We start from the raw sequence: 14342 nt of genomic DNA, 5'->3' as shown, positions 1-14342 counted from the left end.
CACCGAGTCCTCCTTGATTGGCAGTGGTACTTTGCAGCGAGAGTGAAGTGTACGGCCATTTGGAAGAAGGGTTGCTGCAATTCCACTCAGAGCTTTGGCGAACGCAAATTTCTTCTCAGAGCGAACTTGAGCCAGCAGTATACACTATACAGATGAGAAAGGTTTTTCCAGTACCTCCAAGAGCATCCAAGCTGAACAACTGACCCTTCTCATTCCTCACCGAGTCGATGACTGCTTCATAGAACAGTTGCTGCTCCTCATTCAGCGTTGGCTGATTCTCAGTGACATATCCTTCCAGTTCTTGCACATTGTAGTTGGTCTCTTCTTCGATGATTCTCAGCTGCTCAAGTTGCTCCGCAAGGGCCCTGTTCGGTTTAGGAAGCTGGAAGTCTTTCTCCAGATCAAGCCCATGTCGCTGAACAATCATTTGAATCTGCAGCAGGGTGGTATGCCCTGCAGCTTCTGTTGGTTCCAGCAGGTTGGGCTTGTGAAGGAGATCTTCCATCAGTATCCCCTTGTGGCGGTTCCAGAAATCCAATGGATTCACAGGGCGCACGAAGATCAGGATGTGAGTGAAGACCTCACGCAGTGCGGATCCACATCTGATGGAGGCAGCTTCTTCCATCGCTCGGTCGATTTCGGAGTCATCATCAAGGAGGCCCTTGGCAAGGCAGGCAGCTTGGTAGGTGGGATACTCCACTCCATTTTAGACTCTCAGGTCTTTGTAGGACTTTGGTCCGGCCACCGTGTGAAGCACAATCCGCATGTAGAAAAGCTCGCTCTGCCTTGCAGTCAGGTTTATGACTGGAATCCTTCCAATCATGTCTGAGCAGGCTTGGTTGGCATCCTCATCACTGCAATTCAGTTTCGTCACATGAGGCTGCTTCTTCCAGGTAATCTGCACCCACCTGAAGTGCTTAAATACATCAGGGTAGGTGATCTTCATTTCAGTATTCTGGTTCAGCTTGAAGAATTCTGCGAGCTTTGTTTTCGGTGGACCATTGTTGATGATGTCATGCAGATCTTCTGGTTGGAACAGGATGAGTTGCTCATCTTCCAAGTGGATTGGAAGCTTCTGCACGGGAGGCTTCATCTGCTGGACAGGGAACTCGTACAGGCGCCAGTAAGCTGCAGAGGCACTTATGTATCTCGCATCCACGAAGCACTGTATTTCGTCATTGGTGATATCTCTTTCTTCTCCGTTGGCCAGCTTTATGGTAACACAGTCGCTGCCCTTGGTCACATATTTATATATGTATTTGACACTGGATACTGAGTTCACAACCTCGACGTTTTTGTGGGCGTTGTATTTCAAAGACAGCAGCGGGTTGAAGGGCACAATCCATTGGTTGTTGATCTCGACATCCTGTCCTCACACCTTCTTCTAGTGTGTCTGACCACCTTGGGCTGGTGAACGGCGCCGATAGATTGGGTACGTAGAGTCCGTCACCATTGTATGCTCTACAAAGCGTTTTGGGAAGTTTTTCTCGCATTCCCGTTGTGGAGACATGCATGGTGAATTTTGGTTTAGAGCACCGCACGGCCCATGGATGTTGTTGCATGTGATTATATCATGTAGTTTTGGGTTGATATGAGGATCAGGAATCTCGGCTGACACGATGCGATCAATGTCCTTGGGCTCACGTGGCCTGTCTTCATCGGCAGGTATCAGCAGGATGTGGCAGTGTGGGAGTCCACGTTTCTGATCCTCCTTCATGCCGAAGTAGCCCACCACTTCTCCAAGCATTCCGCTCTTCAGATCTGCCATGAGAGAGTTAAGCCTGAGACTGAAGATGCGTGCAGTTACGTCAGGCCGGTCGCAGGGCTGCTCTTCAGGGAAAAGTGAATTTGTGATCTCTGGCCACTGTGGGTTGCAGGTAAACGTCACAAACAGATCAGGTTTCCCAAGGGATCGGACAATGGCCATAGCATCTTGAAAGGCTTTAGCGTACCATCGAGGAGAGCCATGGATGGATGGTGGTGGGATAATCTTTGTTCCAGGCTGCATCTCTTCTTGGTGATCTATAGCATCCATCAGGCCTTGGTACTTGTTTGCATGGATCGTCTTCTGGTTGTTCCTTGCCCACCGAAGTCTTGACGCTTCAGCCTTGGCATACTGATCGCATGCGTACTGCTGAGTCAGTCGTCAACACCTCATGACCTGATTGAAATTTTGATCTCTGATCTGAAGGTGGAACCTTGCGAACTCACTTGGGGATATAGTGCCTCGGCCTTTTGCATGAGGGATGTCGATCTTGAATCCTTCTTCGCCATGGGGGAACATCAGCACATATTGAAGAGGATCGTAGCTCCGGTGCAGCTCCGTGATGGTTTGAAGTCTACCTTCACACTTATAGAGGATGACATTCAAATGGTCCACATGCTCGCCGGGTATGATGATGGATACCTCACTTGCCTGCGGGAGGTTGTAACATCAGGCATGCTCACCTGAAGGCCGCTTTCTTGCATCCATAACCATTGTGATGTTGTTGTCTGCTTCCATCAACTCAAGGGCAGATTTCAGAGACTGGATGTAGGGATTGTTCTGACGCAGCCAGTCTTGGAGAGTCTTCAGAATGTCAATATTACCGTTGAGCTGTTCATTAAATCGCAGTCGGTTTTCCAGTTTGTCACTGTCATGGAACCATATTTGAGTGAACGTTGGATGCGATTGATCACTTTCTGGCTGGAGTGGTCCATTGCGATGGTAGACTTTACCTTGAAGCTTCACCATGGGGCTCAATCCTAGCATGAAGTGCTCCTTGATTCCAATCAATGCCATGGCCAAGGCATTGTTGAACTGGTGTATCTTCTCAATAAACTCCTTTCGGTCGAACAGAACTTTGAAATCTTCAGGGTAGGTCTCGAGCACATTGATTGCAATTTTGCCCTTCTCACAGCAGAATCCAGGTTGTTTGTCATTCCAGCAGTGGGCCTTGCAGAAGGGGCACTTACGTCCTGTATCATACAGACTTGGCAGTTTGTGACCTTGCTGCTTTGCTGGATAGTCAGCTTTCTCAAAGTGCTGGACATCAAATACTGCTCCAATCCTCCTCTTTTGCGTTAGAGCCACTTTAAGCTGGATTTTCCTAGCGCTCTGGTGTGCAGTTGTGTTACGATCTTGTTCAGAAGATCTGCATTCCTCGAACTGCCTCCGAGACTGGTGTGCAGCTGTGTTACGTCCTTGTTCAGCAGATATGTATTCCTCGGACTGCCTACGAGACTGGTGTGTTGCTGTGTTATGTCCTTGTTCAGCAGATATGTATTCCTCGGACTGCCTCCGAGACTGGTGTGTTGCTGTGTTACGTCTTTGTTCCTGCTTCGGATAGTCCTCGTCTAGCCTAGCCTTCTTTCTTGCAACAGCTTTCTTGGACGTTTTCGTTAATGAAGATTTCCGTTTGGGAGGCATTTGACCGGTTTATCTGAAATGGTACCCACCCAGAAACACATACCAGAGAAAAGAAATCGTTTTGGCAATGGCCTCTCCAATATTCGATGTGTTCACGGTTTGAATTACGCTGAGGTAATGTGAAGGCATTTATAAACGTAATTTCGTAATGTTTTTCGTTTTTATTTTCGTAATCGTTTAATGAACGTTTAATGTTTAAAGAACGTTTAATGAACATAAGAATAATGTTTAATGGTCATTGAATGAATGAATAAATGAATGAATGTCATGAATGTAATGAATAATGCCATGCGTCGCATAGGCAGCAGTGACAATATAAAAGTTGTTTGCCAAGAACTTCAAAGAGAGAAAAGGACCTTTTAGAGAGAAAAGGAACTTTTATCAGCAATGTCGTCTATCCTGAAGTTCTAAGCTGAAGAAAAGGTACAAAATCATTCCATTTTTTTTTCCTAAATAATTTTCCTAAAGAAAAGCATACAGTTGATATCACGATTTCAAACACGATGGAATAATATTTACCGATATGAACAGTGATGTGGTTTTTTTATTGAAATTCTAAAAATACTGTTTAGATTTTGATGATTTGCGTGTGATATGATTTGACGGATGTTTATATAAATCATTTAAATAATCATTTGCGCCTCCCAATTGAAGCCCCGCCTTTAGGGCGGGTACCGTTGCTAGTGGGCGTGTGGGTACACGATCAATGGAGTTTTTTCTGTTTGTTTTCGGAGCCGCACGAGTAGAGGAAAAATGTTGTTCCTGGACCACCCCTATTTCTCCATTCACTTACATGTAAATTTTCCTCTCACCCTTCACTTTTCTTCATTTCCCCTTAACACCTCTATTCCTACCCCCTTGGCCTTATGGACCTTTTACTCTTACTATCAATGTTGTTCAGTCTCTAAACCACTCAAACAATGATCCTACAAATATTTGTTTATGTGTAGGAAATAATTTAATTCTCCTACAACTCCCATCACCATCTAATATATTAACAAAGAAGATGTTTGAGTTTGGTTCTTTATCAAGATATTTTAACTGAGCTAAGATAAAATGATAAACCTCCCTCAATGTTCTTGTTTGAGCGCCTCCAGTGCCACACACCATTTTAAAATTAAAGTACATATTTTCCTGACAACCATCAAAATTTTCCATCCACTCAAAAATATTTCCATCTTTTTCACCCAACTCACCGGTATTTAAATTAATTCTCTTATTTGTTTTGTGAACTTTTTTACCAGTTGCCTTTTCAATAAGACTTATTGATATTTTTCACATTCGTTATGTTTTCCATTTAGATACCAAGGTTGATTACACCTCCACTCTTTAGTCTGGTTAATACTTGGTTCTATCATTTATATAATAGTAAAAAAGGCGGCGGTAGCCCATTAAAATCCCTAACCCCCCTTTTTAACTTATCACTTATATATATTTTAACACTTATAACCATAAGGGAGACTATCAATTCCATTTTCTAAAATAAACCTCTTATCATCAAAAGCCCCAAATGCTTTCTTATTCACCTCTTCTGAATATATGTTTATAACTTCTTATTGAATTAATCTTTCTAAACTCTTCTTTCTTTGTTGTTAAACAATTATAATAATTTTCAAAGTTTATTGTTTCTTTAATAACATTTTTCTTTACACCTTTTAAAAACTTCTTATCAGTGAAACTTATTATCTTATGTGAAACTTCTTATCTTCTTATCTTCTTATCAGTGAAACTTCTTATCTCTTATCTTATGTGAAACTTCTTATCAGTCTTTTCAACGTTATTCATAATGTATTTATAAGCGTAAGCCTTAGACCTCAATCCACAAATTCACTCATAACATTTCCTCCTAATTCATCCTTGAACTTTCCAATCACCTTTTTATTTTTAGAAGAGAACAACTCACTCTCTACTATATTTAATAGTGTCATACTCATAGATATTAATGTCCTCTTTCATGTCTGAATAAACATCGTCAGTATTAATTTTCAAAATAAAACGATCTGTATCCATATAAAGTAGATTTAACATCATTTTGGTATTTCTTCCTCAAGTTATTGTGAAAGTAATCATACAATAATGACTTTGATAAATCAAGAATTGATGTTCCAATATAAATAGGTTTGTCCATTTCAATACTCTCTTTAACCAAATGGATCGCACAAAAGTTCTCAGTAAAGACCTCAGCTCTAATAAAACTCGGTCTGTTAATTAATTTTGATGCTTGTTCCCAAGATGTTGCTAGTCTGATATTTTGTCTTTTCCTTACATTCTCCATAGTCTTACCAAAGACCACATTATTCATCAATTTATAAAAGTCTTTCTCAAAATCTGTTTTTGACTCTGTTCTTTTTTGTGTATTAAAATCAATGTACTCCTTCAGCCAACGACTTTGATTGAACTTTAGAACCCTATGGATCTTCTCTACTCTTAGACCTTTTGATAAATATTGTCGCAAATTTCTTTGGTGTAGAACATAATTTTTCTTGTTATATAATGTAGTAAGTAATTTTTCTGTTGATTCACCTTTTATATCAAACGATCGTTGATAATAATCACTCAACCATTCTTTCTTTGGACTTTCTTTCTCACAAGCCACTGGAAGATCTTTATGTTTATTATGAAGTTCTTCGGGATATTTAAAATCGACCTCAAAATAATAACCAACCTTTGAATCATCCAATTCTTTTTGTGTAGAGATACATACATCTTGTAAAACCTTTTTGTAGTCTTTTTCCTTTACCCATCTAAGTTTTCCATAAGGAAGAGCCTGAGACATTGCCCAGCCATACAGGTTGTTCGCATCATAGTACATCAAGTAAGAACTCTCTTTCATTGAATCATAATTTGGAAGATATTTGTTATTTGCTCTTGCGTATCTGCTCAAGCAGACTTGTGAAATTCCTCCTCTTTTAGCCTTTTCAATCATCAAAAGCATATCAACATCGGTTCTCAAATCCAGAACTTGTTTTGTCATTTTCAACATCGCACTCCAAGCCAATCCAGGCGCTGTGTAATAGTGAACAGGATCCAATCCATATCCAGCTTGACAAACAGATCTAAAAACCTCAAACACATCAGCCAATAAAAGCACATCAGTTTTGAGATACAAATCATGATACTCACCAAGATTCTTGATGTTGTATTTTTCCCAAACATTTTGTGCGTGTGTATAATCTTTATCAGATATATGACTGTTGTTGAATTTGTTATAGAAATTTTCTTTTGAAGGAAGTTGTGTTTCATTGAATCTCTCAAATGAGTCCATATAATCATAGGGGTAAATTCCCTTTTGTGTTAATACATCTTTGTCTGAAAAATACTCAGAAAGACATGGAAACTCTTTTAGATTTTGAACCAAGTTAGCCAATGGACTTGCCATGAATTTAAATGTATCAAGAAATCTGATATGAGTTATAGGAGATGTATGAATTGTTTTTGTGAAAAATGTATTTCTGATCTGTGTTTGGAATTGCTGAAATGTCTCCAGATGTCTTTGAAAGTTCATTAATAAATAGATGCGTATCATAATGAGCATTGTTATGAAGAAAGACAGGAATGAAAGAGGGGAGTTTATAATTAATATTACAACTTTGATGAGCCGGACCTCTATATTTACAAGTGAGATGATGATGATCTCTAACCTTTAGGCCTTCACCAAAATTTTTTCTCACAAATATGACAGACATTGTTTTTTCTAAATTCCCTTTTCTCTTCACTCGTCAAGGACATTGGTTTATTGGTTTCTCTCATTATCTTGGTTAATCGAACACAGTCTTTTTCTAATCATTTCACAAACTCCTCTGGGGGCATTTGAGCCTCTACACTCCTCTACCTTGTTATATTCATCACCAACGGATGATTTGATATAATAACAAAAACCACAAGGAGTATGTTTTTGATATTTATTTGTGTATGATTCTTTTGGATCTGGCGAAGCAGTATCTATTTTTTCTAGAATACTTTCAAAATCAGCATATATAACAAATGGATGTTTTGTTGTTTTCTTTTCATAATTGAATGAGATATTTGAGCCTTGTTTAGGCATATTGATTACCGTTGATTTATGATCACAATAATTTGAATGTTTATCTAATCTTTCTTGTGAATTGAAGAAGTTAAGGCAACGCATACAAATATATATTTTATTTGTTCTTTTACATACTTTTGGTTTTATTAATTTTGTAATATCTTTGATGTATGTATAATGTGAATTTTCCTCTGAATTAAAATATAGAAGATTAATATAAGTTTGATCTTTTTTATAATTTTCAGAAAGTTTTAAAACCAGAACGTTGTTTGTTTCTGTTAGACCATAAACATTAACTGATAAATTATTCATCTTTTCAAATTTAGGAATATCATTTAATGATATTCTGCACATCGTAAGAGGCGACCAAGGGTTTGCGTCAGGAAGGGCATCCGGCCATAAAAACATTACCTCAAACAGGGAACCATGATTGTCATGGGACCCGCAAGGCTAACCCCCGCTCTAGCAGGGAAAATGGCCTTAAAACGATCATTCATTCATTCCTTCATTTAATGTCATTGGAAAATTTAGATCTTTTGTATTCAACGTATTCTCATATTTTTTATAATGAGATGCTCTTTCAACATGACTATCTTGTGGATGTAGATGTGCTAGAATAGACCAGAGAAAACATTTATTGTCTTTATTTTTAATATTAATAACTGCTTTTCTATTTTTGATAACACTAGGTAAATCAATGTAAGAAGAAGCTTTTAGAGGATCTGATTTAAGAATATGAATGTCAATGAAAATAATTTTTCCTATATTGAATCCACTTCCTATGATTGAATTATCCACATCTTGCTCTTGTTTAATAAGTTCATCATAGACTCCTTTTGTTTTAAAATCTTGATATGATGATATAAAGTATGGCTCAGTTCTCATGTATGGTGTATCTATAACTCCTCCATCTTTTGACATTTCTAATTTTACTCCCATATGAAGTTTAATTGGTTTTATTTATTTTAGTGTTTTTTCAATCAACGTTTGAACTGCAGGTTTGACTATTTCTACAGCATCAACTATAGACTTTGGTTCAGGAGGTTTGAAGTTAAAGACTCTTATTTTAATATGTCCTTTGAAAGCACCATCAGAATTTTTAGTTGTGATAAAATTTGATAAATGTAGTTTGTTTTAAGATGTATTTCGAAGCGTTTCTTGAGGATATTTTTTATTACAGACAGAACAGTGTTTTGTTTCCTTCTGAATAGGAGCTAGTAGGTGAAGTAGATTAAATGTGTGTTTGTTAGTTTTAAGGTGTCTTTTGTATTGTTTATATTCTTGTTCACAAACGTCGCAATAATCCATATTTATATAGCAAAATTATACTTAAAGTAAAACACCTTTTTAGAGGCTTTTTTAAAGATGAAACTGTGCTTAAAGTAAAACACTTAGAGAAGAAACTGTGCTCAGAAGAAAGTGCTTTTTACAGGCTTTTTATATACAGACTTGGCATTTAATATGGAATTTTTTTTTGTGGGGGTGAACTTACTTTTCAAGATGTCTTAGAACCAAAAGTTCATGGAATTATGTTGAAATTATTCTAGATTTTGTTAATGTGACCTTTAAAAGAAACAAAAACCACATTTGACATTTCAAAACAAATAAATTGATCCTTCAAAGTGATGTAAACTGATATCAAACTCAATTCATGGACAGTACTGTTAAACTTCTGTACGTTTTCCAGAAGTATCTCTTTATTTTTCACATTAGCCAAAAAATTATTTAACAAAAACAAAAGTTAAATTACGACTGGGATTACGGACAGTAAAATTACAGTTCAGTACTTCGTGTAACCGCCACGAGCATTCAGGAGAGCACGTACACGTCGAGGCATGCTGTCCACGAGATTTGCCAAGGTTTGGACAGGAATCGCTTGCCATGCAGTGACAATAGCCTGCTGCAATTCACACACAGAGGTCGGCTGCTTGTCCAAGTGGTCGATTTGATGCGTTAATTCTGCCCACAAGTTCTCTATCGGATTCATATCCGGGGACATGGCAGGCCACTCCATATGCTCTACACCACGGTCAGCAAGAAAGTGTTGGATCATGCGAGCACAATGAGGCCATGCATTGTCATCTTGGAAGACAAAGTTTCCTCGAAAGGCTGCACGAGCAAATGGAAGCAATGTTTCTTCCAGAATGGCCCTGTACTTGAACTGGTTCAGGTTTCCATTCAGAACAACCAGGTCAGTTTTGCCCCCTGCATGAAAAGCAGCCGGAACGGTCACCCCACCACCTCCAGCTTGGACTCTTAGCACTATACAATCTTCGTTGTGGGCTTCATGCACTTGTCTGCACACTCGGACATGGCCATCTTGACGATAGACCAGAAATCTAGACTCGTCACTGAAGGTCACGTGATTCCAGTGTCCTGGCTGCCATTGACGGTGCTCTCTGGCCCACTGCAATCGGCGCTGGCTGTGTTGTCTGGTCAGGCGTGGCTTTCTCAGGGGACGCCTGGCATGATAGCCTGCTTGAACCAGTCATTGGTTGACTAGCCTTCTGGATACAGGCACATTTGTCAGTTGCTGCCACTCAGCCCTAAGCCGATTAGCTGACTTGGTATGGCCATTGCGGACTAACCGGTGCAGCTGGCGATCATCCCTCCTTGTGGTTCTTCGTGGACATCCTGGCCTCGGTATTGGAGTAGGGACACCCCTCTGAGCATTTCGTTTCAGGATCTTTGACACCTGACCTTGAGTGATGCCATACTGCCGAGCAATAGCACGCTGTTTCATGCCGTAATTTCGTAAAGCCACCACTCCATGACAAACAGCATTGTCGAGTTGACAGACCATCTCCAGAGGAAGCGGCAATAACTTTTGGAGACGTGCAGCAGTTGTTTTCCACTAATACAGAACGCAACAACCCTTGTATACCCGACTGTGAAGCCAATCATCAAATGCACCTGTCCATACATTTTGCCACGCCACCTGTGATATAATCCTGTTGTTGACTTCTTGCTGCGACAGACAATCTGTGACATGGTTCTTTTAACAAATAAATCACCAAAGTGTAAAAGAAGCTCACCAGATTGATATACTGAGTTAAGAAAGTAAACCCAAGTCAAGAAAAAAAAATATTCCATATTAAATGCCAAGTCTGTATGAAACTATACTTAAAGTAAAACACCTTTTTACAGGTATACTAAAAGTAAAGTGCTTTTTAATCACTAAACTCAACACTAAAATCATCATCATCAATACCATCACAAAATTCAACAATAAAATCATCATCAATAAAGCTACCATCACAAAATTCAACAATAAGATCATCATCAATAAAGCTACTCTCATACAAGTACACTGAATCACTATCACTCAATGAATCACTATCACCCAATGAAATAGTAAAATCTTCTGAGTCTAATGAAATAGTAAAATCTTCCGGGTTCATTGAAATACTATCAGTCAATGAATCATTATCATCACTATCATCCAAGCATGATGTAATAGTTAAATCTTCCGAGTCCATTGAAATACTATCACTCAATGAATCACTAAAATCACTATCACTCAATGAATCACTAAAATCTTCGCTACTGTACATATTTAATTAGTGGAAAAACCTTACCATCTATATCAATATGCTTTTTCATTAACGGATTCAATCTCTACATTTTTAATATCGAAAATTATCTTAAAATAATCTAATTTTCATAGAACGAAATGACATTTCACCAGAAATATTAACATCATTCATTTTACTTAGATCTACACACTTTGGATTATTAAAGGAAATACAAATTTCTCCACGTGTATTGTTGATGGTCTATCATTTATTTTAAAAGCCCTACTCATATCGCGTCCGATCACTTTTTCAAGCTTTGAATAAATTGCCAGGAGTAGAGGAGAAACCTTTGTTCGATATACTTTAATAGATGTCTTTCCAGGCATAATTAGAGCTCTTCCTTTAAATGAAATAGAGGGGCTCATGTTATTTTACATTATCGGTTTTATCAAATTATTTCCATATTTATCTTTGTTCAATTTAACATCTTTGACATATTTTTCTATGTCTTTCACCGAAGTAGAAATTGATTGAAATTTGTCTGTTGTATTTTGAAACATTGTATTTATTAGCGTTTAGTTTAAGTAAAAATTTACTGTTTAAATATGATAAATTCTGAAGGAGATTTAGAATTTCCAGACTCTCCATATGATAATTTAGAAATCTGCTGCTGTTGTGATAGAATAGGGCTTAATAATGAGGATTCATATAAACAATGTATTTTCTGTGATTTAATTTTAATTAATGATAATAAAAAATATAAAAAAATATATAACTTTTTTAAATTAGAAGCAAAAATGAAATACTTTACAAGATTAATAAGAAAGATGATTGTTAAGTATTATGATGATAATACACCATTTCTTACAAGGGAAGAGACTTTGTTTTGAGGAAATGTATAGGGGTTTAATGATATTTATTATTCAAAATATTTTTTAATGGAAATGTTAATACAAGATACAAAATAAATAAAATAATGAATTATTTTGAAATTAAACCTGAACTCAGGATAAAATATAGAGTTTCTAAAAAAGCTCAAAAAAAGTTAGATCTCATTTAAAAAAAATATATAAATGAATGATTTTTTACCCGTTTGGGAAAATAAGATAAAATTGAATAACCATAAAAATCTTCCAAATTCATTGAGATGTCTAATAGTTGGTTCAAGTGGATGCAGAAAAACCTGTTTGCTTTTAAAGATGCTCCTTAGTCCTAATTTTTTCGATTATGATAATTTAATAATTTTTACGAAGTCAAGTTTTCAACCTGAGTATCAACTACTCTCACAGGGTTTTAATGCGGGTCTTAACAAGGAAGACATTATCGGTTTATTTAAACTTCAAAACAAACTAAATGATTATAATATTGAAGATATAATACAATTATTTTGTGATACACAGAAATCAAAACCGAAACCAAAACCCATAACTTGTATTCTCAGTGATAATACGGATGATATACCTTCACCTCAAGATTTAGATAAATCAAAAAAGAATCTTGTTATCTTTGATGATTGTGTTAATGAGAGAAACCAAACAGCAATGGATAGCTACTATACAAGAGGGAGACATTCTTCTTGTAATTGTATTTATCTTAGTCAGTCATATTTTCAACTCCCTCAGCGCTCAATAAGAAACAATGCTAATACTTTTATTTTATTTAAGTTAAATTCAATAGATACATATAATTTTTGCAGAGATAATTGTTCTACATTATGTAGTAAGAAGGAATTTGAAAATTATATGAAACACAAGATTGGAAAATATAAATATATTGTTGTGAAACAAGATGAGATATTAAAGGATGTATTTTTATTTCAAAGATAATTACATATATAAATGACAACAATTATTATTAATCTTGTGGGTAAATCTGCTTCTGGAAAGAACTTCCATAAATCTAAACTCTTGAATAGTAAAAATGAAAAGATTGTAAGTTTTTTTTTTTAAACACCCTATGGTTCGTTTTGTAGGTACCACAACCAGAGCAATGCGACCAGGAGAAGTAGAAGGTGAAGATTATTACTACATTTCAATGGAGGAACATATGCGATTGAGGAACGAAGGTCAAATATTTGAGCAGGTCTCTCTTGGTTCTACAAAATATTCACATTGTAAGAGTGAGTTAAATAAAGTAAAATCTAACGGTTTTGGGATTTTAGAAACTAATCCTGAAGGAATGAGACAAATTATTAAACATTTGCGTGGTGATGGAGTTAAGATTTTATCATTCGGTTTTGATATCGATGAGGAGATTCAACGCAAACATATGAAAAGCAGAGATACAAGTATTAGTGAAGAAGAAATAACAACTCATATTAATACTTATAAAGAATTTGATGAAATATTTAAAGAAAAGGATTTATTTCAACACATTTACTATAATGACGAAGAAAAGGAAAATTTTCCCATTGACCTATACAATTCATTAAATGATATCTTTCAATAAATAAATACAGAAGATGAATACCGAAGAAAGAGCAAGAAAGTTTAAGGAACATCAAGAGTTGGTGTCAAAAGTTGTAAAGCAACAGGAAGACATAAAGAATAAAAGGAGACAGAAACTGACGGGTGAAGAAGCCTTTGAAAGAAAACAAGAGAAATTTTTTAAACCACTTTTAAAAACTTAACAAATGATATCACCTACAGTTCCCACGATAGAATTTACTCCAAAAAAACTTAAAATGCTCAAAGATTTTAGTCAAATGACAGAGCAAGAACTTCGAGAATTAGAATATGATGATGAAGGATTATTTTGGCAATTTGAGGAGGTAAATCAACCCCATAATTATGTTGTGAAGGCTCTTCAAAATAATGAATATTTAACGAATTCAAAAACCATAGCAGGTCTCATTCCAATAGAAGAACAAGCAGTATTCATTCTTGTTGTAGAAAAGGTATTGATACATAATGATCACTTAATGTTTTTGAGTTTAACTCAACCAAATGTTGAATTAACTCCAAGATTAATGTTTCTTCTCACAAAAGATGGATATACTAATTCAAAATATTTTGAGGAACCGCTTGATATGGAAAATGCAGAAGATAGGGTATATATTGATTTACTAAACTCACTTGATTATGGATTTTCTGTTGCTGGTAAAAGTAAGAAGAATGAGAAGGAGAAACATATTATTGATGCTTTAAGTAAGCTTGGTTTGGGTGTCAGCTTTCTTCCAAATGACCCTTCACAATTAGTTAATAGGCTATTATTGTTGCTAGGTAGTAAGACGGCTGGAAACAACAATTGTTTTCATGAAGCCTCAGCCATTTTAGATCAGTTGATGAACATGAAAATAATTAATAAATGTCAATGCAAAGATATTTTATTACATATTAAATAAGAATGAGAAGCACAATCCTGAGTTTTAATTTCACAACGAACGACCACA

This window comes from Myxine glutinosa, chromosome 3, assembly GCF_964187855.1.
Source record: "Myxine glutinosa chromosome 3, kmMyxGlut1.1, whole genome shotgun sequence".
Classification (NCBI taxonomy): domain Eukaryota; kingdom Metazoa; phylum Chordata; class Myxini; order Myxiniformes; family Myxinidae; genus Myxine; species Myxine glutinosa.
The sequence above is the reverse complement of the archived record's forward strand: the minus strand, read 5'-3'. Positions refer to the sequence as shown.